Source organism: Muntiacus reevesi, chromosome 7 (genome assembly GCF_963930625.1).
Source record: "Muntiacus reevesi chromosome 7, mMunRee1.1, whole genome shotgun sequence".
NCBI lineage: Eukaryota > Metazoa > Chordata > Mammalia > Artiodactyla > Cervidae > Muntiacus > Muntiacus reevesi.
The window spans coordinates 79,731,565-79,756,033 of record NC_089255.1 but is presented as its reverse complement, the minus strand read 5'-3'; the positions used below and the strand labels follow the sequence as shown (position 1 = coordinate 79,756,033).

At 39.7% G+C, this 24,469-nt stretch overlaps 1 protein-coding gene across 10 annotated transcripts in view; it reads right to left on the bottom strand.

Annotated features, from left to right (window-relative positions):
- SIPA1L1 (signal induced proliferation associated 1 like 1) overlaps positions 1–24,469 on the bottom strand; it is a 373,204-nt gene that overhangs the window by 265,193 nt on the left and 83,542 nt on the right. For 2 of the 10 annotated variants that reach the window (XM_065940380.1, XM_065940378.1), the window contains exon 3: positions 24,046–24,169. The exons of 7 other annotated variants lie outside the window; for them this stretch is intronic. The gene's annotated coding sequence lies outside the window, so the exon portion shown is untranslated. Of the gene's footprint in view, positions 1–23,988; positions 24,170–24,469 lie in introns of all 10 variants that reach the window. One more of the 10 variants, XM_065940379.1, reaches the window with a different exon arrangement.

Sequence of the window (24,469 nt, the reverse complement as noted above, 5' to 3'; positions counted from 1 at the left end):
TGCCAGCACTTCAGCAGGTGCCAAAAGAAGGATGGATTCCATAGAGCTCATGGAGGAGGGGGTCCCTGCACAGTTTTTCTTTTTTTTTTAATTTACTTGGCTGCGCCGGGTCTTATTTGCAGCATGTGGGACCTAGTTCCCTGACCAAGGATGGGACTCAAGGGCCCCTGCATGGGGAGCATGGCATCTTGGCCACCAGACCACCAGGGAAGTGGTGGCCTTGTCCCCTGTGGAAGCTCTTTTCAGCATCAGGAGGATGACAGTGGGTCTCTGGTGGGAGAGGGGGGCACCAGGGTATGGGCAACTACAGCTACAGACATCTGTAAACACCATGGAAGATTCTGAGTTTACTTTGGTATTAAAAGTTTGAATTCCACTTAATAGAAATTATTCTGCTTAAGCTGCTTAGCATAACAAGACTGTAACCATCAAGAGAAACTGTTTAGTCATGACAGAGAATGTGCAAAAAGGAATTCTGCAAGTGTATTTGCTGGTTTTCCAAAGGTTCTGCTGCATACATCATCTCAAGTACACGAAATGTCTGCAACGTCCTCTGCTTCAATTTGACAAGGGGCTTCCATGTAAAAGCCAATTTCATGTTTACCCAACAAAAGCCCATCAGGAGGACCATAAGGAATGAGTATCAAAAAGCAAAATTCTTCATCAATAATTAAATTTAATCAGATTCAAAACCAATGTATTGATTAGCCTAAAAATTCTTTCCTTACGAAAAATACTAAAAACAGACAGAACCCACAATACAACTAAGGTCTTATGTACAATGCATCAATTAAAACCCTTCATGTGCCAGAAATTAATACCCACAACCAATTCTTAGGTGCCCAGAGCATTCACAAAGTGTGGCGTTACAGCGCTTCCCACCTCTCTATGGACACAAAGGATTATAATTATAAAATTATAAAATGGAATTATGAAAGGTTAAAGGTTTTCAGAGGCAGATGCCACTGTGACAGTATAAAAATAAAATTTCAGGACTCTTTGAACTCCAGAGCTGTAAGCACAAAATTTATCTCCCTACCTGCTGCTATAAACTGGCTCCCAGATGAATCATGTCCAGAAGTTTCCCAAGAATACTGCAATAATCACCTCAATGTGCAACATGCCATATTAAAATGCTACATTATCTTGAAGAAAATGTCAAAGTCAGAAGCAGGCTCTCTTAGAATGACCAAATCCCCAAGTAAATACATTTCCCTCTTACTGTGTTATCATCACTCTATCAGAAAAACAAATCACAGTTAATACTTGTACATATTTATTTCAAATTTCTCATTATCAAACGTTAACAAAATAGCACTTTTTCATAAATAATTACTAGAATTACAAAAATAAACTTCAAGTTGCTAGGGGGAAAAAAATCCCATTACTGTTCTATGCTCTGGCAAACCTTCTTGCATTTCCATCTCTACTCTGGGCTTTGAGTCAAGTAAATGAAATCTTGGCTAGAAAGGAGATATCTTAATTTAGGGTAGTGACCCTTTCTAAAGAGAATGGAAGTGAATGCCAATACTAAATGCTCTATGTTGTTTAATTTAACCTAAAAGATTTTATATTTTTAGTAACTTTGATTCTATTTGGTTATTTTATCTAAAAAGAAGTTTAAAGTGTTACTCACATTTTGAAGCAACATATCAAAAGAGTATTTAAAAATCTGTATCACTAGCAAAACCCACAGAACCCAAGAGTAGAATCTTAATTAAAAACTGAAGCAGTTTTCCCGTCAACTACAATGACTCCACTGGCACAACTGCCCAAGATTCATCCAACATTCATTCAGCAGACATTGATTTAGGACTTACTGTATCCCATCATCTACTCAGTCATGGAGAGACAACGATGAACAAAACATGTACCTGAAGGGAGAAATTTCAGGGACTGCACCCTCCTGTGCCACCACCCCCCTAGACACGATGAAAAATTGTGCTTCACAATCGGTCCTAGCTTATTTAAACAAATTTTCTCCTTGCACTAATACTAATAAATCAGGAAATGTTTACGAATAAGTATAAAAGTATAACCCTTTCCAAACGGCAGTATAATGGCTCTATCTTTATAAATAATCTAGCCGGCTAAAGATTTAACCAGAGGCCTTTGGGAACTTCTGGGCAGTAAGACAAGCACAGCGGCCCCCTGAGAGCTGGCTGGAACGGACTCTTCTGGGACTGGAAAAGCCAACCCAGAGAAAGCCATACAGGGGTCTCATTTGAATGCTTTGGCCAGAGTTAGGCCCCATGGGAAAGACTCCCTGTACAAGACTTTGGATCTGAAACAGACCCATAAATAACCTTCATCTGCAGCAGACTTGGTTTCTGTGTATATAAAGTCAGTCACAGAAACACCATTATTTCAAATCGATCTCTGACAATAACACATTTCCGGTCATCTCATAGCCATGAGCCCACCAAGCTGACAAGATTTTGAAAATTTATACAATCAGAACTAGAGTTCAAAAAAAACACAACCGGGTTTTACCATCTTTCCTAGATGCATGCTAAGTCGCTTCCCAACCCAGGGATTGAACTCGCGTCTCTAATTTCTCCGGCACTGGCAGACGGGTTCTTTACCACTAGCGCCGCTGGGAAGCCCTCTTTCCTAGATGTGCTGTAGTCCACTTAGGCGTTCAGTCGGGTCTGACTCTTTGCGACCCCACGGACTGTAGCCCACCAGGCTCCTCTGTTCTTGGGGATTCTCCAGGCAAGAATCCTGGAGTGGGTTGCCATGCCCTCCTCCAGGGGATCTTCCCAACCCGGGGACTGAACCCAGGCCTCCTGCATTGCAGGCAGATTCTTTACCATCTGAGCCACCAGGGGAACCCAAGGATACTGGAGTGGGTGGCCAATCCCTTCTCCAAGGGATCTTCCCGACTCTGCATTGCAGGCAGAGTACCAGCTGAACTGCAGGGAAAGCCCGCTTTCCTAGACAGTAAATCTTACATTCTTTTACTACTGAATTTTAACTTCCCCTAGATCTATCTTTAAAGAATTTAAAAGCTATTCAATTTTATTCAAAGATATAACTAAAAATAAAATTCAAATTCACTGTGAAAAAAAAAAATCATATTCTTCACCTCTGGGGCAGCCATCTTCACCTGCCCCAAATCCATCAATGATTTCTCAGTATCTTATGTAAAAAGGGCCCAAATTCTTTATCTAGGTATACCAAGTCCTAGACAAGTCAGTTCCAAGCTAATTTTCCAACTCATTTCCCTCTATACCTCTTCACCCAGCCATCACTCCAGGCAAACTAAACTACTCTCTTACCAAACACACTCTTCACTTAACTGTTTTCCATGCCTTTTCTCATATCTTCCATCTGCATTAAATGTCCACTGACACTTGATTTATTTTGGGGGGGCTCCAAAATCACTACAGATGGTGACTGCAGCCATGAAATTAAAAGACGCTTGATCCTTGGAAGAAAAGCTATGACCAACCTAGACAGCATATTAAAAAGCAGAGACATTGCTTTGCCAACAAAGGTCCGTCTAGTCAAAGCTATTGTTTTTCACATCATGTATGGATGTGACAGTTGGACTATAAAGAAAGCTGAGCGCCAAAGAATTGATGCTATTGAACTGTAGTTTTGGAGAAGACTCTTGAGAGTCCCTTGGACAGCAAGGAGATCCAACCAGTCCGTCCTAAAAGAAATCAGTCCTGAATATTCATTGGAATGACTGATGCTGAAGCTGAAGCTCCAACACTTTGGTCACCTGATGCTAAGAACTGACTCACTGGAAAAGACCCTGATGCTGGGAAAGACTGAACGCAGGAGGAGAAGGGGACAACAGTGGATGAGATGGTTGGATGGCATCACTGACTCAATGGACATGAGTTTGAATAAGCTCCAGGAGTTGGTGATGGACAGGGAAGCCTGGTGTGCTGCAGTCCATGGGGTCGCAAAGAGTCGGACACGACTGAGCGACTGAACTGAACTGACACTTGTTTATAATTGCAAACTGCATCCACGCTACCATGCCTAGTTCAAGTGCGATCTCTTTTGAGCCTTTGTTAGTGCCCATCTGCTGAATGTCCACAGGGTGGGCTCCTTAGGTGCACAGATATTTGCTCTGGGAACAAATACCATTGAAATCTCAACTCTGTGCCTTTCCTGGACACAGGCTGGGCAGGATGGAGTGACTGGGCCTGGAGCGGCAGGAGGCCTAAGCCTCTATGGACCCAGGCCCCAAACTGCTTACCACCACCCGCGCCCATGAAGCAGCGGCTGCCCAAACAAATTGGCAAACATTTAGCGACTCAAAGACATTCAAGTTCATTATCTCACTGTTCCGTGGTCAGAGGCTCAGCAGGCCTGGCTGGTTGCCCTGCTCTGGGCCCCCCAAGGCTGAAATAAAGGTGTTGGCCTGTGTTCCAACCTGGAAGCGTTGAGGAAAGTCTGACCATGTGATCATTCTTTTCTGGTCGGCTGAGTCCGGTTCCACTCGACTATAGGACAGAGGGCCCTGTTTCCTTGCCGGCCGTCAGTTCCTGGAGGCCTGGCACATTCCCTGACTCCTGGCCTTCAAGCCGCAACAGCAGCTCAGATGCCTTGCCTGCCTTTTCTTTAGCCAACTCTTTCTGACTTCAGTGGAACCACCTCTCTGCTTTTAAAGGCTCCTGGGATTAGACTGGACCCACCTGACTCAGGATCATTTCCCACCTCAAGATCTTTGATCACATCCTCAAAGTTCCTTTCGCCAAATAAGCTAATATATTCACAGGCTCCAGGGATTCATCGAATGGTTTTATCGGCTGATAGTCTCTGCTTAAACCATCTACTGCATCAGAGGTTACAAAATGGCAGATGTTTAAGTCGTCGTCCTTTTAACATTATTAAGTAGAATTTTTCTGTTAAAAATTTTATCAGTCATGGCCATCTGCTTATTCTGAAATAAAGTCTGTACAAGACCAAAAAGAAAAGAAATCTCAATTCTGTCACGTACAAGTCAGGCCTCGAGCAAGGTTACATGCCTCACTAACCTCACTCTGAACAACACAGAGGCCCTAAAGCTACTCTGCAAGGTGTGGGGTTCTAACCAACATTCACTGATGTGCATTCCAATCTCTCTGCTAACAAATGGGGATGTGCTGACCTCAGGAAAAGAACTGACATGCCGTGAGCCTTGGCTTTCTCACTGGTCAATGGGGAGGAGCTGCACTCTGGGCCCTTCGGCCCCCTTCAGCCCCCATGGCCCTTCCGTGGGATTAGCGACCCTTCCTCTCTCCAGGCTCCACCACACCTGTGCTCCCCTCTGTCACTACTGCCGGTCTCCGCCAAAGGACACTCCCCCTCCACAACAGCTTTATGGCCTGAGCCTGGACTCCCTAGCAAACAAAGTGTTTCATCAGTATAAATCAAAGCACCCAAATAAAATCAAAGCACTGGGAGATTCCAAGGCTGAAAAACAAAGGAAAACACCTGTTGAAACGCTGCTTGTTCTTTAAGCTCCAGTTCACATCGTAATAGCTGGGACTTCCCAAAATCCTGGCAGTGGAATACAGCCCCAGCCCTCAACTGTGACTTCCTCTATGATGGTTTCTGCACCTTCCCCCAAAAAGGTGCTTGACTCTGGAAGCATCCTCACTCGTCACCAATTCACCTCTCATACACAACTCGCCACACCCTTCCCTTCCCTGGACTTTAATTTTCCCATCATCTTACCTCCCTGATCAGGAGCTTGAGGAGGGCAAGGCCTGTGTGTGACTGGTCTTTCTTTCCAGTTCTTCCTCCCCACCAAAGAACATGAATTGAATGAACTAAAAGGGGATGTCAAAGTCTCTAGAAATATATCACCCAAATCACAAGGTAATTCAAGTGATTCCTCCCCTCCAAGACTCCAAAGTCAAGGTTTGAAGAGATCTACACCTCCTTCTTACCTTTCGGGAAGGAAGTCAACAACATCTCTTAAAATCAGAAGAAAACATGCTCCCTGGATATGGTTTTCATTAGCAGTAAAAGAATCAGAAACAATAGAAAACAGTGAACTGAAACCAAAAATGTCAAGGGGAAAAAACTGTCCTTTCGAACTTTATAATGTTCACAATCCTTTAACATTCTTCTCTCCTCAAGCCAAATGCTTTTCTTAGAAAAATAAATCAATGCTTTACATTCCATATTCATGAGGAGTTATAAAAACAAGCTGACATACACTCTGGTAGAGCTTTTTAAAGTTATTGATTAATCAAATTAATGAAAGTTGACTTACAAAATATACTTTGAATTCACTCTTTTCCAATATGGGTAACACCTCATTAAAACATCTGTTTTCTATCTCTAACATTTCAAAATGGGCAAACCTACACCAGAAACAGAATGCTACCCATCCTATCCCCTTTTTTAGTGAGGGCTGGTGGCAGTAAAGCGGAATAGACTGTGATTCTGGAAGTACATACTGGTGTTCCTCTCTCCTTGTCTGGAGCACATTCCTTGACAGTGTAAAAAGAAACAGAAGCATCAAGTCAATCCTGAGTTCACTGAAGCACAAGGAGCCAAGTGCTGTAACAGAAACTCATGGGAGACCAGCAGTCTTTGTGTAGCCCTCTTTTTCTGTGCTCCTGGGAGAGCCCCCTTCGAAATCTCCTTAGGACACCAGGGAGAAGCTGCGGGAAATGTCCTCCCCAAGCTAAAAGTGAGTGAGCTGATCAAATCAAAGAAAAGTACATAGGGAAGCCAGAGGGGGGAAAACTCTGCCCTCTTGCAATTTCTGGATCAATTCTAAGAACTTTCCATTTCGCACTGCCAGCAGCACCCATCAATTCCCATAGTAACCAGCCCACAGTTTTCTTTCCAGCTGGTCCACAAGGAAGGCACGCATGCTGCAGACAGACACACACAAGAGGATGACCCAATCTGATCACTGCTGAGTGGCTTAAACACTCCAATTCTACTCCTAGCCTCCCTTTTAACTCCCAGGTTACCAGGAGGTTCTCTCCTTTCTCCCTTCAATTTGATGCTGAGATAATGAAGGGGACTTTTTTTTTAGGGCTCTGCATAAAACAATATTCCATATTCCATTGCAATTTTGATTCAAGTCTATTTGGTACTAAAGCAATCATGTCTCCCCACCACACTGTGCATAAATGTTTGCTGAATGAAGGACTCCTCTGGTACAGAAATAGAGGTTTCAAAGATACGGGGGTACAGGTTTGAGCTCCAAGGTAAAGACGAAGAAACTGCATTCCCAAAAGGAATTAAGAGCAGAAGAAAAGAGGGCTGAAGTGGATGGAGACTGACTTGTTTTTGGGAAGAGGACTCCGCAGGCTGATTAAGCAGGACGGGGAACAGGAGGAGGACCACAAGGACCAAAAGCATTTCTGTTCCCAACACACTCATCAAAGGACCCGCCATCAGCAACAGTGCCTGCGACGGTGGTTTTCAGCACAGAAAGGGTCAAGGATCAGTTCTAACATGTTCATCTAAAGAATGACTAAGTTGCAAAGATTTTTTAAATTAAAAAGGTGGAGAATCAAATTAAAAAAAAGAGTCCAGCATGGGCTATGAACCAATCCTGCAAGAGTGCACATGGTCAACAGAACTTAACGACTGAAAGGGGAAGGAAGAATGAGGGTGACAGGCGTACTGAAAAAAGCAGTGCTTCCACTGCCCCTGGAGTCAACAACGCCTCACTGTCAACAGTCGCTTGTTTTCCGCAGGGGAGATCCTAAGTAATGCAGATGGAAGGTTCTAGGTAGGCATGCCTACATCTCAAATTTTAATAAATACTCTCAAATTACTTTCTAGCAAGGATCCCACATCAGTGTGGATGAGTTCCTTTTTTTTAAAAATATTTATTTATTTTTTTGGCTGTATTAGATCTTGGTTTCAGCACCTGGGATCTTCCATCCTGGTAATGGGATACGGGATCTAGTTCCCTGGCCAGGGACCGAACCCAGGCCCCCTGCATTGGGAGCATGGCATCTCAGCCACTGGACCACCAAGGAAGTCCCAGCACCTGGGTGAGTTCTTTAAAATGTTTACCTACGGTTTGCAAGGCACTGTGCTAATTACAGAAGGCACAGTATAATAAAACAAAGACCCTAAACATGACTCATCATCGTCAAGACTGTCAGGGAAACGGAAGAAAATACATGAAAACTGTAGTTTGTCCTGATAGGAAGGAATATAAGATTATGAGTAACTGCCCTTTATATTATCACTAATTAATCTTTTAAAAATAAGCTTTTTAAAAAAGCAGAATGGAACCACATCAGACTAAAAAGCTTCTGCACAGCAAAGGAAACCATCAACAAAATGAAAAGACAGCTTACTGAATGGGAGAGGATGTTTGCAAAGAATACACCCAATAAGGGGTTAACATCCAAAATATACAAAGAACTCTTACAACTCAACATGGGGAAAAAAAAAAAAAAAAAAGCCTGATTAAAAAGTGAGCAGAGGATCTGAATAGACATTTTTCCAAAGAAGACATACAGATAGCCAAGAGACACATGAAAAGATACTCAACATTGCTAATCATTACAGCAACGAAAATCAAAACCATAATGAGGTATCATCTCACACCTGTCAGAATGGCTATTAGCAAAAAGACAACAAGTAACAAGCGCTGGCAAGAATGTGGAGAAAGAGGAACCCTGTGCACTGCTGGTGGGACTGTAAACTGGTGTAGTCACCATGGAAATATTGTATGGAGTTTCCTCAAAAAGACTGAAAATAGAACTACCACATGGAAGAAAGCAAAAGCACTAATTCAAAAAGAATATATACACCTCTATGTTCACTGCAGCATTATTTACAATAGCCAATTTGGAAGCAACCAAATTGCCCATCAATACATGAATGGATAAAGATGATGAGGCACGTGTGTGTGTGTGTGTGTAATATTTATGTGCCATAAAAACAAAATACTGCCATTGACAACAAACCGGATGGACCTTGAGAGCATCATGCTAAGTGAAGTAAGTCAGAGAAAGACAAATAACATATGATGTCACTTATATGTGGAATGTAAGACAAAAACAAACACACCAAGCTCATAAGTAGAGAGAACAGACTGGTGGTTGCCAGAAGTAGGGGCTAAGGGGAGAGTGATATGGGTGAAGAGGGTCAAAAGGTACAAACATCTATTTATAAAATAAGTAAGTCAAAAAATAAAAAATAAAAATAAATTTTTTTAATAAATAAATAAGTAAGTAAGGGGGATGTAACATACAACATGGCAACTGTAGTTAATAGCGCTATATTGCAAATCTCAAAGTTGCTAAGAGAGCAGATCCTCAAAGCCCTCATCACAAAAGAAAAAAATGTAACCATGTATGGTAACAGGCATTAACTATACATACTGTGGTGATAATTTTGCGATGCATGTAAATGTCAAATCACTATGTTGTACACTTGAAAGTAATACCATGTCATATGTCAATTATAATTCAACTGAAAAAATGAAGAAGACAAGAAATATTTGCACTATACCAAATTCCTAGAGGATCAATGCTATAGAAAAATCTAAATGAATGTGTAAATTTATCAGAAATGAAAGTTCAGAATCTGAGTCTAAGGTTCATATGGGAAAATAAATGAGCAAGAATAATGAGAGTAATTAAGAAAAACAGAGTAGAAACTAAACCAGCTTTAATCCTTGCCAGATAGTAAAATATGTTATAAATATGTAACAAAAGTGTGAAATTGGTTCGAGTAGACCATAAAATCAAGGATAAAATAAAAATTCTAAAAATACTTTATAGAGAGTTTGATATAGGATAAAACGTGACATTCAAAATCAAGGCAAAAAAGATAAATTGCTGAATAAATGGGACAGACAAGAAAATGGGATATCAACTCACAACTCCCCCCAAATTCATCAAAAAATGTAAACATTCAGAAAATTACAATATATTAAAAGAAATCAGGAGATAGTGTTTATCCTCTTTGAGAATGTAAAACCCTTCTAAGTAGGACATGAAACCCAAAACCCATAAAATAGAAGATGAATAAATTTTGATTATTCAAAAGTAATAAGTTCACACATGGCAAAAGCTACAATAAATGACAAAATATAAACCCAGGGGAAAAAAATCAGCAGGTCCTATCACAAAGGGCTAATTTCTTTTTTTACATTAAGAGTTTATCTCACTAGATAAATGGGCAAAAGATCACAAGAGTCAATTCACAGAAAGAAAAACCACTCTTAAACAGCCAACAGTATGTGTAACCTCATGTATAACGAGAAAAAGTCACAGGAAAACCACAATGAGATCCCCTTGTTCAGCTATGAAACTGACATGGATCAGAAGGTGTACTCACACACTACCAGCAAGAGGAAAGAGGAAGGCAGGCATGCACTGCCCATGGGAATGTAAACTTACACGTCTATGGAGCAGAGTTTAGGAATACTTACCAAAGATGTGAAGATACACATTCTTAGTGTTGAGGTGGCTTTTCGTGGGGGAAATAATTTTACACCAAAAAGACATAAATGTGTGACAGATGGTAATGCTTTTTTTTTTTTTTCTATTCTTGGCAGGGTCCCTTTTTAGCTGAATGGCATTTGCTTTTTTTTTTTTTTTAACTGAATTATAGTTGACATACAGTATTATATTCGTCACGCGCGTACAACATAGTCATTCGACATTTGTATATATTGTGAGATAATCCCCACAAAAGGTTTAGTTACCATCTGTCACCGTACTAAGTTAATACAGTATTACTGACCATATTCCTATGCTGTACATTACATTCCCATGACTTATTTTATACACACAAGCTTGTATCTCTTGACCTCCTTTACCCAATTTGCCCAAACCAGATCCCCTCCCCTCTGACAACTACCAATCTGTTCTCTATGAGTCTGGATTTTGTTTTGTTTTTTTGTTTTGTTTTGTGTTTTAGATTGCACATATAAGTGAAAGCATGAGGTATTTGTCTTTAAATTATTTCACTTAGCATAATGCCCTTAAGGTCCATCCATGTTATGAAAGTGAAAGTGAAGTCGCTCAGTCGTGTCTGACTCTCTGCAATCCCGTGGACTGTAGCCTATCAGGCTCCTCCGTCCATGGGATTTTCCAGGCAAGAATACTGGAGTGGGTTGCCATTTCCTTCTCCAAGGGATCTTCCTGACCCAGGGATTGAACCTGGGTCTCCCGTATTGCAGGCAGACGCTTTAACCTCTGAGCCACCAGGGAATCCATGTTATGACGAGTGGCAAAGTTTCATCTTTCTATGGTTGAGTAATAGTCCATTGTATATCTATACCATATCTTTTTTATCTATTCATCTATTGATGAACACTTATGTTGTTTCCGTATCTTGCCTACTGTAAATAACACTGTGATGAACACATGAGTGCATATATATCTTTTCGAATTAGTGTTTTTGCTTTCTTCTGATAAATACCAGTAAGTGGGACTGCTGGATCATGTAGTAGTTATATTTTCAGTTTTTTGAGGAAACTCCATACTGTTTTCCACAGTGGCTACACCAGTATAAAGATTCATATTCTTCAATCCCCAAAAAACATCTACTCTGCTTCATTTACTATGCTAAAGCCTTTGACTGTGTGGATCACAACAAACTGAAATATTCTTAATGAAATGGGAATACCAGACTACCTGACCTGCCTCCTGAGAAATCTGTATGCAGGTCAAGAAGCAACAGTTAAAAAAAAAAAAAAAAAAAGAAGCAACAGTTAGAACTGGACACAGAACAGACTGGTTTCAAATCAGGAAAGGAATACGTAAAGGCTGTATATTAAAAAAAAAAAAAAAGGCTGTATATTGTCACCCTGCTTATTTAACTTATATGCAGAGTACATCATAAAAAACGTTGGGCTGGATGAAGCACAAACTGGAATCAAGATTGCTGTGAGAAATATCAATAACCTCAGATACACAGATGACACCACCCTTATGGCAGAAAGCAAAGAAGAACTAAACAGCCTCTTGATGAAAATGAAAGAGAAGAGTGAACAAGTTGGCTTAAAACTCAACATTCAGAAAACTAAGATCATGGCATCTGGTTCCATCACTTCATGGCAAATAGATGGGGAAACAGTGAAAACAGTGACAGACTTTATTTTGGGGGCTTCAAAAATCACTGCAGATGGTGACTACAACCATGAAATTAAAAGATGCTTGCTCCTTGTAGAAAAGTTATGACCAACCTAGACAGCATATTAAAAAGCAGAGACATTACTTTGCCAATAAGGTCCGTCTAGTCAAAGCTATGGATTTTCCATTGGTAATGTATGGATGTGAGAGTTGAAGCATAAAGAAAGCTGAGCGCCAAAGAATTGATGCTTTTGAACTGTGGTGTTGGAGAAAACTTGAGAGCCTCTTGGACAGCAAGGAGATTAAACCAGTCAATCCTAAAGGAAATCAACCCTGGATATTCACTAGAAGGACTGATGCTGAGGCTCCAATCCTTTGGCCACCTGATGAGAAGAGCTGACTCACTAGAAAAGACCATGATGCTGAGAAAGACTGAGGGCGGGAGGAGAAGAGGATGGCAGAGGACGTGATGGTTGGATGGCATCACCGACTCAACGGATATGAGTTTGAGCAAACTTCGGGAGGTAGTAAAGGAGGGAAATTTGGCATGCTACAGTTCATGGAGTCGCAAAGAGTTGGACACGGTTTAGCAACTGAACAACAACATTCTTTAACCCAGAAACTCCTCTACATAAGCCTATACACTTAGAAGTTCAAGGACAGCCACAGCGGCACTGTTAACAATGTTTTAACATTGTTAAAAACAAGGTCAGAGAAACTTAAAGTCCATTAACGGGAGACTGGATAATAAACTACAGTCATAAACTGGAATAAAACAGAATGAAAGCACAGTACAGTATGCTACAACCTGTGTAAAAATAAACTTTAAAAAGCATACATACTAAATGCAATAAGACATTTCTGGATTGGATCCTGGAAGAGAAAAAGGACATCAGCAGAAAAACTGATGAAATCCAAATAAAATCTATATACTTTAGCTTCACTGTGTAACCTTTTGGATTTTACTGTATGGGCACATAATAATTATTTGAAACATAAGATTTAATTTAAAACAACCTAATTACTTTGTGATTGTACTTTCATCATTCCTGGCATTCATATCCTTCTACATACTGCTAATGAGAAACACCAAGGGCACATGTATTGCTTCAATACTTCTAATACTTTCATTACTGTACCTAAACACATACCTGCCTCACCTGCTAGGTTTTAGGTCCTTAAAGGTGAAGGCCAAGCCAGCTCAGCTCTGTCCTCAAGGAATCTAGGGAGTATCTGCCACATGGTAAGAGTTCAACCAATGAGACTGAAATGATTATGCTCAATTTTTCATTAGCACAATATTTTGTATTTCAACTATCCAAACAGTTCTAGGAGTTTCCTCTGATCCTTAGTTCATAATGATCCAGAAAAGGGAAGCAAGGAGCAGAGATGGGTGAAGTGGTTCTCACTGAGGATTTGGGTAGGACCATGGAGGCCTGCTAGATAAATGACCCTCCAACCTCACTTCCTAAACATTTTTGCTCTGTGCTGGAGATGCGGGGACTATAAAGATAAAATGAAGTCCTTATGGTAGAAGTTAGGCATAATTAACGTCAAGACTTGAAAAGGTGAAACACCCTTGGATTTACAAAAATTGTCTTGCACAATGGCCATGAAATGCTTTTCAGAGAAAAAAAATCACTTATTTACACTGTTGGTGGGAATGTAAATTGGTGCAGGCACTATGGAAAACAGTATGGAGGTTCCTCAAAAAACTAAAAATAAGGTTGCTATATGATCAAGCAATCCCACTTGCTTGCGGGGCATATATCCACAGAAAAATGTACACACACACACACACACACACACACAAATACTACTCAGTCATCAAAAAGAATGAAATGATGCCATTTGCAGCAACACAAATGGACCTAGAGATGATCATACTAAATGAAGTCAGAAAGAGAAAGAAAAATACCATATGGTATCACTTATATGTGGAATAAAAAAATACAAGACAAATCAACATATCTACAAAACGAAAATAGATTCATATATAGGGAACAGACGTGTGGTTGCCAAGAGGGAGGGGAGAGGAATGGAAGTGTTAGCAGAAGTAAACTACTATACACAATAGGATGGATAAACAACAAGGTCCTGTTGTATAGAATAGGGAACTATAGTCAATATTCTATCACAAACCATAATGGAAAAGAATATATATATGAACACACACATATAAAAAACATCACTTTTCTGTACAGAAGAAATTAATAAAACACTGTAAATCAATTATACTTAAAATTTTTTTAAAACAGTGTCCAAAGAAAAAAAATCCTAGCCTCCAAACCCATCAACACCTAATTTTCCAAACATTCAAAATACAAAAGACGAATGACTTAGGAAACATTCTGAGGTCCTTGAATGGATAAAGAAATGCTAATGAATTTGTCCCCAAAGCATTAGTAGCGATGTTCCATTTCCACCAACTCAGAGCCTTAAGTCTACACACCACACCATCAAGCAATAAAACCTGGGGCAGACACTGATCTCTGTGAATACCTATTTTTCAAGGTACAAAATGAACAGATGACAGTTAAGGCTCCTTCTGGATCTCAAATTCTATCATACCTCTTTTCCTTCACATCCCAAATATAAACTAAGGCACTGCAGTCTTTTCACACAAACTCACACATCAACAGACCCATTTGGTCTGTGCACTGGAAGAAGAAGCTTACCCACATTATTTTCTCCCTGTTTCCAGAGTGGCCTACGTATGAGCCAGCGTCATATATGAACAGTGCTCAAGTGAAGGAGAAAAGGATTTATTCAACTTGTTGAAATGATATTAAAATATGTATACTGTACAATGAAACATTCGCTGAATTGTGCCTTCATTCATATTCAAGACTAGAAAAGTTTCTTACTTGGCTTGCACGTGCACTTTTATGTACTGCTTAGTCCATATATAACATCTGCAAGCTATCCTTACAGGTGTGTATTTCTACTTGATCTTTTTATTTTATTTTTATTTTATTGACCACTTTTTACAGCACGGAAAAAAGATGGGAACACTGGGGGAAAGTCACAGGCAAACTTATCCATAGGTAATGATACATGATTGATCAGAGGAGAGTTTTGTTCTTGTTTATTTAACATAATCCTTAGTTTGAACTGACTGGGCTGAAAGATGATTGTGTAAAAGGCAGAACAGAGGTCTGTGAGTAGTAGCCGCATGATAAAAGCATGGTATAATACACATTAAGAGCTTATCTCTTTCCATTGAAATGTTCCCTTTCAAAACACAGAAATAACATTGTGCTGCTAACAAATATAGCTGTCTTCTAAAGCAGTTACTTCCCCCTAAATAACCAGCATTTTACAGTACAGGTGCTTTCTAAATAATACGGGGAGAGAGAAGAGTTTTCCAAGAAACCTTCAAATGAGCTCAAAAGTCCACAGTGAAAGACACATCTCAGGGGATGAGGACATGAGATAATATCCATCTGTCAGGTGAGCCGGAACAGCCTCCCTCAGTAAAGGAACTCAAACACGTTTCAGAGGAGGGAAAGCTGCCTGACAGGTGGAGGGAAGAAAAGGAAATGCCAGGCAAGAAGAAAGATGTGCGTAGGAGCTACCACTGTACTTTCTCAAGCAGCAGAGACGCAGTGTGACGTGATGTGCGGCAGAGATTACCTTAGTCACTAAGACAAACAGAAGGGGAGAATCTATGTCACTTCACACGCCGAGGCTCGGTTTCCTCGTATGTTTCAGGGGAAGGGCGGGCCACGTGATTTGGACAGCTCACTTCCTCGGAGGCACTGCGCTGGCACCGAACACCCTATGACCCTTCGAGGTGCATGGCTTAGCAGCCCATTTGGTAAATGAAGAGAGAGAGGCTCAGCATCCTGAAGGAACCTCTGGTTACAGGGCTTTATAAGACATTAAAAAGAATATGCATGATAACTACTGTGGAGAAAGAGGGGGTGTGATGCTAAGACGGGCTTCCCAGGTGGCTTAGTAAAGAATCGGCCTGCCAGTGCAGGAGCTCTGAGTTCAATCCCTGAGTCAGGAAGATCCCCTGGAGCAGGAAAGAAATGAAAACCTGCTCCAGTATTCTTGCCTGGGAAATCCCATGAGCTATATATAGCCCATGGGGTCGCAAAGAGTCAGACACGACTTAGCGACTAAACAACAACGATAATATTAAAACTGACTTTAAAAAATCCGAGCTCCTGAACATAACCACCTGATACAAGAATGGCTATATTCTTTTCTTGAGAGCAAAGGAATAAAGGAACTGTATCTATCTTCCCCGTCAAGCCAGACAAAGGAAAGGAAAGCGCATAGAACATTCTTTACTTTGAAGAATGTCCTCTAAGAAGTCCTTCAAGGGAAACCACAGGACAAAGAATGGTATGTCTTCCTGTGGCAGCAATGGCTCTCATTTAATTATGCATTCCTGCAGAGTCCATAACGAGGAAGGTGTTACCCCGAACACTCAACACATTGCTTAGCAGCTGAACAGGGGTGAGCAGTAAACGGAAGGAGCCATCCATCCTCAGAAACACTGAAGATGGCCCTCAATGTAGATTCTAAAACGAGCTGTTGGTTCTATACAAAAGCTCAACAGCCATTATGACAATTTACCCGTCATTATTTAACTGCAGAATTCCATACATATAAATTCCCATCTGGCAGCAAGAGAGTCCAATAAATAAAACTAGCCTTAAAACTTCATAACCAAATGTAGAAGTTAATGAGGTCTACTTATTTCTAAGTCAGCTCGTCAAATTTAGACCCTGCCCCATCCATTTCTCTAGATAAAGATGTGAAATTAAAGAACACATATTTAGATTAAACCCTCCCTACTGATGGAAGACACTCTGGTAGTAAAACAATTTGGGAGTATCTATTACAATACCCCATGACCTGACAACTGCCTAGAGAAACATATGCCCACGTATGCAGTGCCAAGGACAAGGATATTCTTTGCAGCCTTATTTGTAATCAGAAACTAGTAGAAACAATCTAGATCAGCAGTAGGAAAATAAGCAGAAAAACTATGGTATATTCCCATGACTAGTCTACATAACATAAGCAGCAGTTTAAAATGATGAACTAGATTTATTTCAACCAGCACAGACAGATTCCCGAAACATGTTAATGTGAAGTTTTAAAACATAAAATACATTTATATTATAAATACCAAATCAACAAAGTGTTTGCCTCTGGGAAACCAGCAAGAGGAGGCAGGGAGTAAATCTTATAAACTCATTTATTACTTTTATTAAAAAGTTAGTTTTAAAAAACTCCTTGCAAGGATGTTATTGGGTTATCAAATAGCAGGATTACAGAATAAGGCACAATATCTCTGTGTTGCAGATATCTCTGCAAACACTGCTAAATTAAAATCTAATCAAGTATAAAAGAAGACAAATTACCAGGAGCAACCAAAACATCATAAATGAAGCTGGGGTTCTAAAAATAAATAAATAAATGAAGCTGGGGTTTTACCCGATGAAGTAGAGAAGACTCTGTCAACTTAATGGCCACATGAAGCTTCAACTGGTATAACACGTTATTACTGGTGGGAGCCTGTATACATATTCTTTTTCCAGTCTAAAAATTTTTAACAGTAACTGAAAAAGGACCTAATATAGAAATGACAAAATTATGTTAACATCACTAAAAGAAAACAGTCATGCTCCCTTTTAATCACTAAGAATCCTTTCCCACCAGTGACGAACATTAACGTGAGAATGCAAATCTAACTTTTAATAAAGGTCAGCTTACACTAACAATAACAAAGAGGGTCCCCCATCTGGTAGGGACTCTCCAAAAAATCAGGGCTTTGCATGGGCACCATTTACTTCCTTTATTTGCGACCCTGTCAGTGAACCATCAGCCAGGCTCTCGTTTATACAACCATGCATTTCTATTCCTCAGGGAAAATAAAATGGCTCTAAATTTAGGGAACCACCTTGCCAATGTTATATCTATCTGTAACTGTTGCTAAATCGAGAAAGGATGGAGGTAGGAAGAAAGGGGTGAGGTGAAGGAAAAAGAGAAATAACCAATTTGTTGCAAAACTACATATAATCAAAGTAAGATTTACTTTAAATACAATCAAGTGCATCTTTCTCATTTTTAGTTATTTTAATGCCATAAGATTTAACAGAAAAGAAAAAATAATCATAGAATAAAAAGTAACAAAAAGTCCTACTTATATGATTGTTAAAAACAGCATGCAAAACATGATCCAACTTTGCTTTTAAAACATACTGTCACACAGGACAAAAATGAAAGAAAATTCTTAAAATGCTAGCAATCCTAAAAAGCAAATGACCCAGTTTTTCTTCTACAATAAATTACACGAACAAGGAGGAGAGAAGGGAAAATGTTACAGATTAAGAAAGTCTTTAAAGTGACAGATGCTAAAATGAGTTCATCAGGCTTGGATCCTGATTCCAACAAACTGTAAAATGACAATTTTGAGACAAAGGAGGAAGGTGAACATGGACTCCAGGACAAACTAGAAGTAAATAATATTAAATCATAATCATTCATTCATTAAGGGAAATGATATAGTGACTCATTTTAAAGTCATTTTCTGTTAAAAAATACTTAGTGATATATTTATAGGTTGAATGGTATATTATTCAGCCTGTGCTTTAAAACACACATACACAAAAAAAGTTTTTAAACCATAAAAACAAGAAGAAGATAAATGGAACAAGAAAGGTAAGATCCCTGTACTTGTTGAAGCTAGATTGATGGGTACATGGGGGCTTGTTGTGCTGTCCTATTTTTGTAAATGTTTGAAAAATCTCACAAACAAAAAGTGAAAATGCTTGCAGGTATAGCTGTCTCTGGGTGGAAGCAGCTGGGTGAGCTGGTGGGAACTGGGTGATTTTTACTTTGACATCTGGACCTTTTATGAACATCCATATTTTATACAGTAAATATGAATTACTTTGATTATTTGAAAACACAAATGTTACTCTTTTGGTAGATGTATTGATGGATGGTGGATGGATGGATGGATGGATGGATGGAAAGGTCTTGCAGTGCCCAGTTCTAATGATGCCACCTCTGTGGATTTAATTCTCCCTCTGCTGACACCTAAATGCATTTTACGTACACTTTCACCAAAGGCCTAATTACATTTGATTATTTAGTATGACAATTTTTAATTATATCTTATCTCCCCCTCCAGAAAAACAAGAAGCATTTCTTTTTTTGTGTATTTTTTTCCTGGTCAACACTAAGCAAAAAACTCTCTCTATATATTAGGCATTAAATAGGTATACACTTAATTAACTTTGCCACTAATAAATTCAGAGAGCAAGCAAGTGGCAATAGCAGTAGAATAAATATCCTACTGCTTGTAACCACGAAAACTTTAAGGTCAGAACAAGCCCAGAGGTCCCCATACCCATCAAATGTTACCTGATCCATTTCTCAAACCATTTATTTTCCAATTGACTAGGGAGAAAAACATCAGTCGGTAGCAGAAAGCAGTCAGTCACAGAATTGAGTTAGATTTTTTTTTTTTAATGACATCATGAAAAAAAATCAAAGTCTATTAGTTTTTGAGCAACCATTCATTATGTACCTGCTGAAGACTCCTCCAGAGCACTGATCAGTTCATTTTCATTAAGGAAACCATTACGGTAAGAACACAGAGCTAGCCATGTGCAGAGACAAACAACAGTTTGAGAAACATCCCCTGCTCTGAAAACGCTGATGCTGTTTGGAAGGACTGTACACCCAAACCTCTCACAGACTCACTAGAAACTCTAGCATGTTCTGTGCAGTTCACATCTGCACACAACATGGTAGTTCTTCAAGCCATCAATGCTTAAAAGCCATTTTCAAAAATATATAATAAAGTCCTCCTCCCAGGAGAAGGAGTACCAAACACCCAAAGCACAGCATTACTGGATATCGCTACATGCAAGACTTCACCTGTGATACGATCTGAATTTGACTTTTATGGGACTTTGACAAAAGCCAGTCAAACACTGGTAAGACATTTACAATTTCCTTTTATATCTAAAAGATTCTTCAGTTCAGTCACTCAGTCATATCCGACTCTTTGCAACCCCATGGACTGCAGCACACCAGGCTTCCCTGACAAACATTAGAACAAAGCCCAGGTTTTAAATTAAGATTCCACCACCTAAGAGTTTCCAAAGCCCTTTGAGAAACATCAGTGTATCATGAAGAAATGGCAGGTGCAAGCTCTCCCCAAGTTTCACCTCCCATTCCATCCTGTGATCCGCTCCAGGAAGCCAGGTGTTCAAGAATGCTCTCACCTCCCCAGGTTTTCAAGGCCGGAAGGGGAGGCGGGGACAGAGCAGAACTCTGCATATTTCCCACCTTGATCTCCACTCACACTCATACACAGTTCATGTTCTTGCTTCTCTATTCTCTGATTCCTTATGTAAGAAGCTCAAATCTACTTTATTAGCACATTTTAATTTATTAGACAGTCAAGAAAGTGGGTAACATGGTATCATAGTAAAGAATTGAATCCATACAAATCCAGGGCCTCCAGAATATGAGCAGGTACTAAGAAATGAGACACGACTCCAAAGATAACTTAATTCCTGTTCCCATGTGTTCTATTCATCCTAGAATGAATTCAGAAGAGGCAATGCTCTATTAGATGTGGAAACTGTATTCTCAGGTTCTAAAGAAGATAAAGGTCAAGAATTCAGTGGAAAAAAAAGAAGAATTCAGCGAAAACTTTTTCTTACTGAAAGGAAAAAGGTGATGCTAGGATTAGCAGATGTGAAGGGGTCACACAACAATTCTACAGGCTGTTAAAATGTTTTCTTTTTTAAGAACAAAGAAGAAGCCTTTAAATAACAAATTAGCATACTGAAATAATGTTGAAGTGATCCCCGGGCATACAAAATTCAAGTCAAATTAGTCACGGCCAAAGATAAAAGGAAAACTCTGTGCTCGTTCCTATGCTACTCTAAATTTTCATTACCTTCACATTATATTATAGTCAGCTTTTAGCTAATGGGCTTCCCTGGTGGCTCAGCTGGTAAAAGAATCCGCCTGCAATGCGGGAGACCTGGGTTCGATCCCTGGGTTGGGAAGATCCCCTGGAGATGGGAAAGGCTTCCCACTCCAGTATTCTGGTCTGGAGAATTTCATAGGCTATATAGTCCATGGGGTTGCAGAGTTGGACACAACTAAGTGACTTGCACTTTTAGGTAATAAAATTTCAGCTATTATTTATCTGAAAAAATCTAAAAAATGATACAAATGACTTATTTACAAAACAGAAGCAAACTCACTGACTTAGAAAACAAACCTATGAAAAAAAAAAAAAAAAAGAAAACAAACCTATGGTCACTGAAAGGGAACGGGATGGGGGACAGGTCAATTAGGAGCTTGGGGTTGAGGGCATGGAAACCCACTCCAGTATCCCTGCCTAGAGAATCTCATGGACAGATGAGCCTGGTGGGCTACAGTCCATGAGGTCGCAAAGAGCTGGACATGACCAAAGTGATAAGCATGTATGCACATACTCCAAAATGAAGTAAAAATTCAGAAAAAGATAAAGATTTAAAAAATAAAACTTAAGCTAGTATATATTTGAAAACATTGATTCCCTTTTGTATCCTCATTCCCACTGTGAAACTCCAATTCAGGATGAGCCTCAGAATCTAACAAGTCTCCTCAAGGTAAATATTTGAGCTCTTCTTTGCATTAATACATTCAAACTCCTGTTATTAGTTAATCTACTGTCTGTCACTGGGCTATGTTTAAAGAGGAAACGGTACTGGATGTGAAGAGCAGTTCTCTCATGTTTTAAGGTAGACATAATTTGTTGAAATAATGAGAAAAGAGGGTGCATCAGTGGATAAGACGGGGATCTACAGGATGGACAGCCAGGGAGAAAATGTTTTCCAAGCTTCCATTTTTTAACTCATTTGTGAGTCTGCTATTGACAGTATCATCCTGATGACCAATGTAAGGCATTTTGATTATTAGGTTTCTTGCTACCACTCCACATAACACTAAGCAAAGTCTAGGAGAATACACTTTTCTTTTCTTTCCTTTTTACACGTACTAAATGGTTGGCACTTCCCATAAAACAACAAATCGATGCCTTTAGTTTTGTGTATTACATCCACAAGCTATCAGTCTAAGTAAATGTGACCAGTGTTATTCTTTTTTATTTTGAAGAAAAAAAAAAAGAAAGTGGAGAGCTTTATAAAATTTTCTCAGGGGCTTCCCTGGTGGCTCAGTGGTCAAGAATCCGCCTGCCAATGCAGGAGACACAAGTCTGATCTCTGGTATGGGAGGATCCCACACGCCACGGAGCAACTGGGCCTGTGTGCCGCAACTATCGAGCGTGTGCTCTAGAGCCCAGGACCACAGGGAACCACTGAGCCCCACGTGCTGCAACTACGGAAGCCCAGGCACCCTGGGCTCCACAACATAGGAAGCCACTGCAACAAGAAGTCCATGCACTGCAACTAGAGAGAAAAGCCCATGCAACAATGAAGACCCAATACAGTCAAAAATAAACAAATACAATTATTTTTTTAAAAACTTCCTTAGTGACTCTCTCATGAAAAGCAGAAACCTAGCATCCAATAACCACACTGCAACAAAGGAAAAAAAATTTAAGCAATATCTCACTCACCTATGAGTAAATAACTGTCCATACAAGAATAGGAAAATCCAAAGAAAAATATACTTGAGAAAACTATTCGAATGTTTTAAATGTTTTTAGGGTAAAGCACATAATTTAGTCAGAGATCACTTTCGATTAACATGACTGTTTCTCATTGGGTGTTTAGAAAGAACACAGCATTTTTTTTTTTAATTTAAGGAAAGGAAAAAAGTATGCTTTCTCAGTTCTATTCTAGAACAACACTACTCAAAACATAAATAGAAAGTATAAAAATGATGCACTTAATAAGATATTCCATGGTGGTGGTTTAGTCGCCAAGTCGTGTCCGACTCTTGCGACCCCACAGACTGCAGCCTGCCAGGTTCCTCTGTCCATGGGATTCTCCAGGCAAGAATACTGAGTTGCCATTTTCCTTCTCCAAGATACACACAGAACCACATATAAAATACAAGGTATTGTGAGTTTGGGTTTTCTTGGGTATTTTTTGTCTTTTTGGATTTTTATCTTGCAGGAAGGGAATGGTTTCGGATATTCCTTGACTAGAAGTTAAGAAAGGAATACGGATTTAGAAAGCCACAGTCGGCCACCAGCAGGCCTGGAGAACTGTTCCATTATGGCTCCCTTCCCTCCGCTGTCTGAGTAGCTCCAGCGTGTATGAATGCATAAGCGAAGACTCTCCCACCTCATTTAACAGATGTCCTATACCAGCATCATCAGATATTACCACCATTAAAAATTCAACTGAAAAAAAAAAGACAGGTTTATGGCTGCTCCACCATAAAAGCTACACAAGTTTCGCCTCATAGTAACTCTCAAACTTAACACTTTCACTAACTGTCATATTCAAGTGTACCAACCAGGAATTGATCCTTATTTAAGAGTGTTTAAAATACTTTAAGACATACAGGGAGTGCCCTGAAGGTGCACATTTCAATAGTATACAGGTACTGAGGAGGGGAAAAAAAGTAAATCTTGAAAAACAACTTCCAAGATTGAGGCGAGAACCAGAGGGCCCTCAACAACATGCACTGATTTTTTTTGTCCTTTGCAAAGTACATGAGCCACAGCTCCCTACGTGGAGCAACTCTGCAGGCTGTTTGCTTCACCATTCAGCAGTTTTTGATGGTTCCAAAGGGCTACATTCTCAAAAGTAGTTTATCAGTTGTGTTACTGATTTAAAAAGAAAAAGAAAAAAAAACTCGAGCTCTTCAAACAGTTAAAAATCAGAGATCTAAAAATCTTTCTTGGATTCCCACCTCTTAAAGAATGATTCTGGGAATGGTCAAATCAATGCTAACAGGAAAGTGTCCTAATGTACTTGAAAAACATTTTCAGAGATAATCATTTTCCACTTTCTCTTACTGAAATTCGAGGAAGGTCAGAAATAGCAAGCCACTTTGAAATCAGTGCTCCAATTACCCAGCAGGCATCTGAAAAGAAGCCCTCAGCTTTGCACAAAGGTTTGCAGAGGTGAGATGCTCAGATAACCTTGACCGTCCTTCATAGAATGCAGTACTCCAGAAGAGCCGGCTCCTTAGGCAATCTGCTATGACAAAGCAGCAGAGAAAAAAATTCCAGACTCTTTGTTTCAGCATCTGGCTAAGAGGAAGGTTAAGTACAAAGTAACAAAACCAAAGCAACCTACCTAACATCAAATCACTTGTTTTATCTGAATTTAGGAGCTTAGCATATTACAGCATTTCAGCCTATAGAAAAGTCTCTTTCTATCAAATTAAACTGTTATTTTGTTCAATGAGAATGTCCCTTAACAAATGAATAAAGCGTTAGAGAAATATCCACTAAATGTTGGGATAAGCCCAGGACAGAACTGGGTCTCTACCCA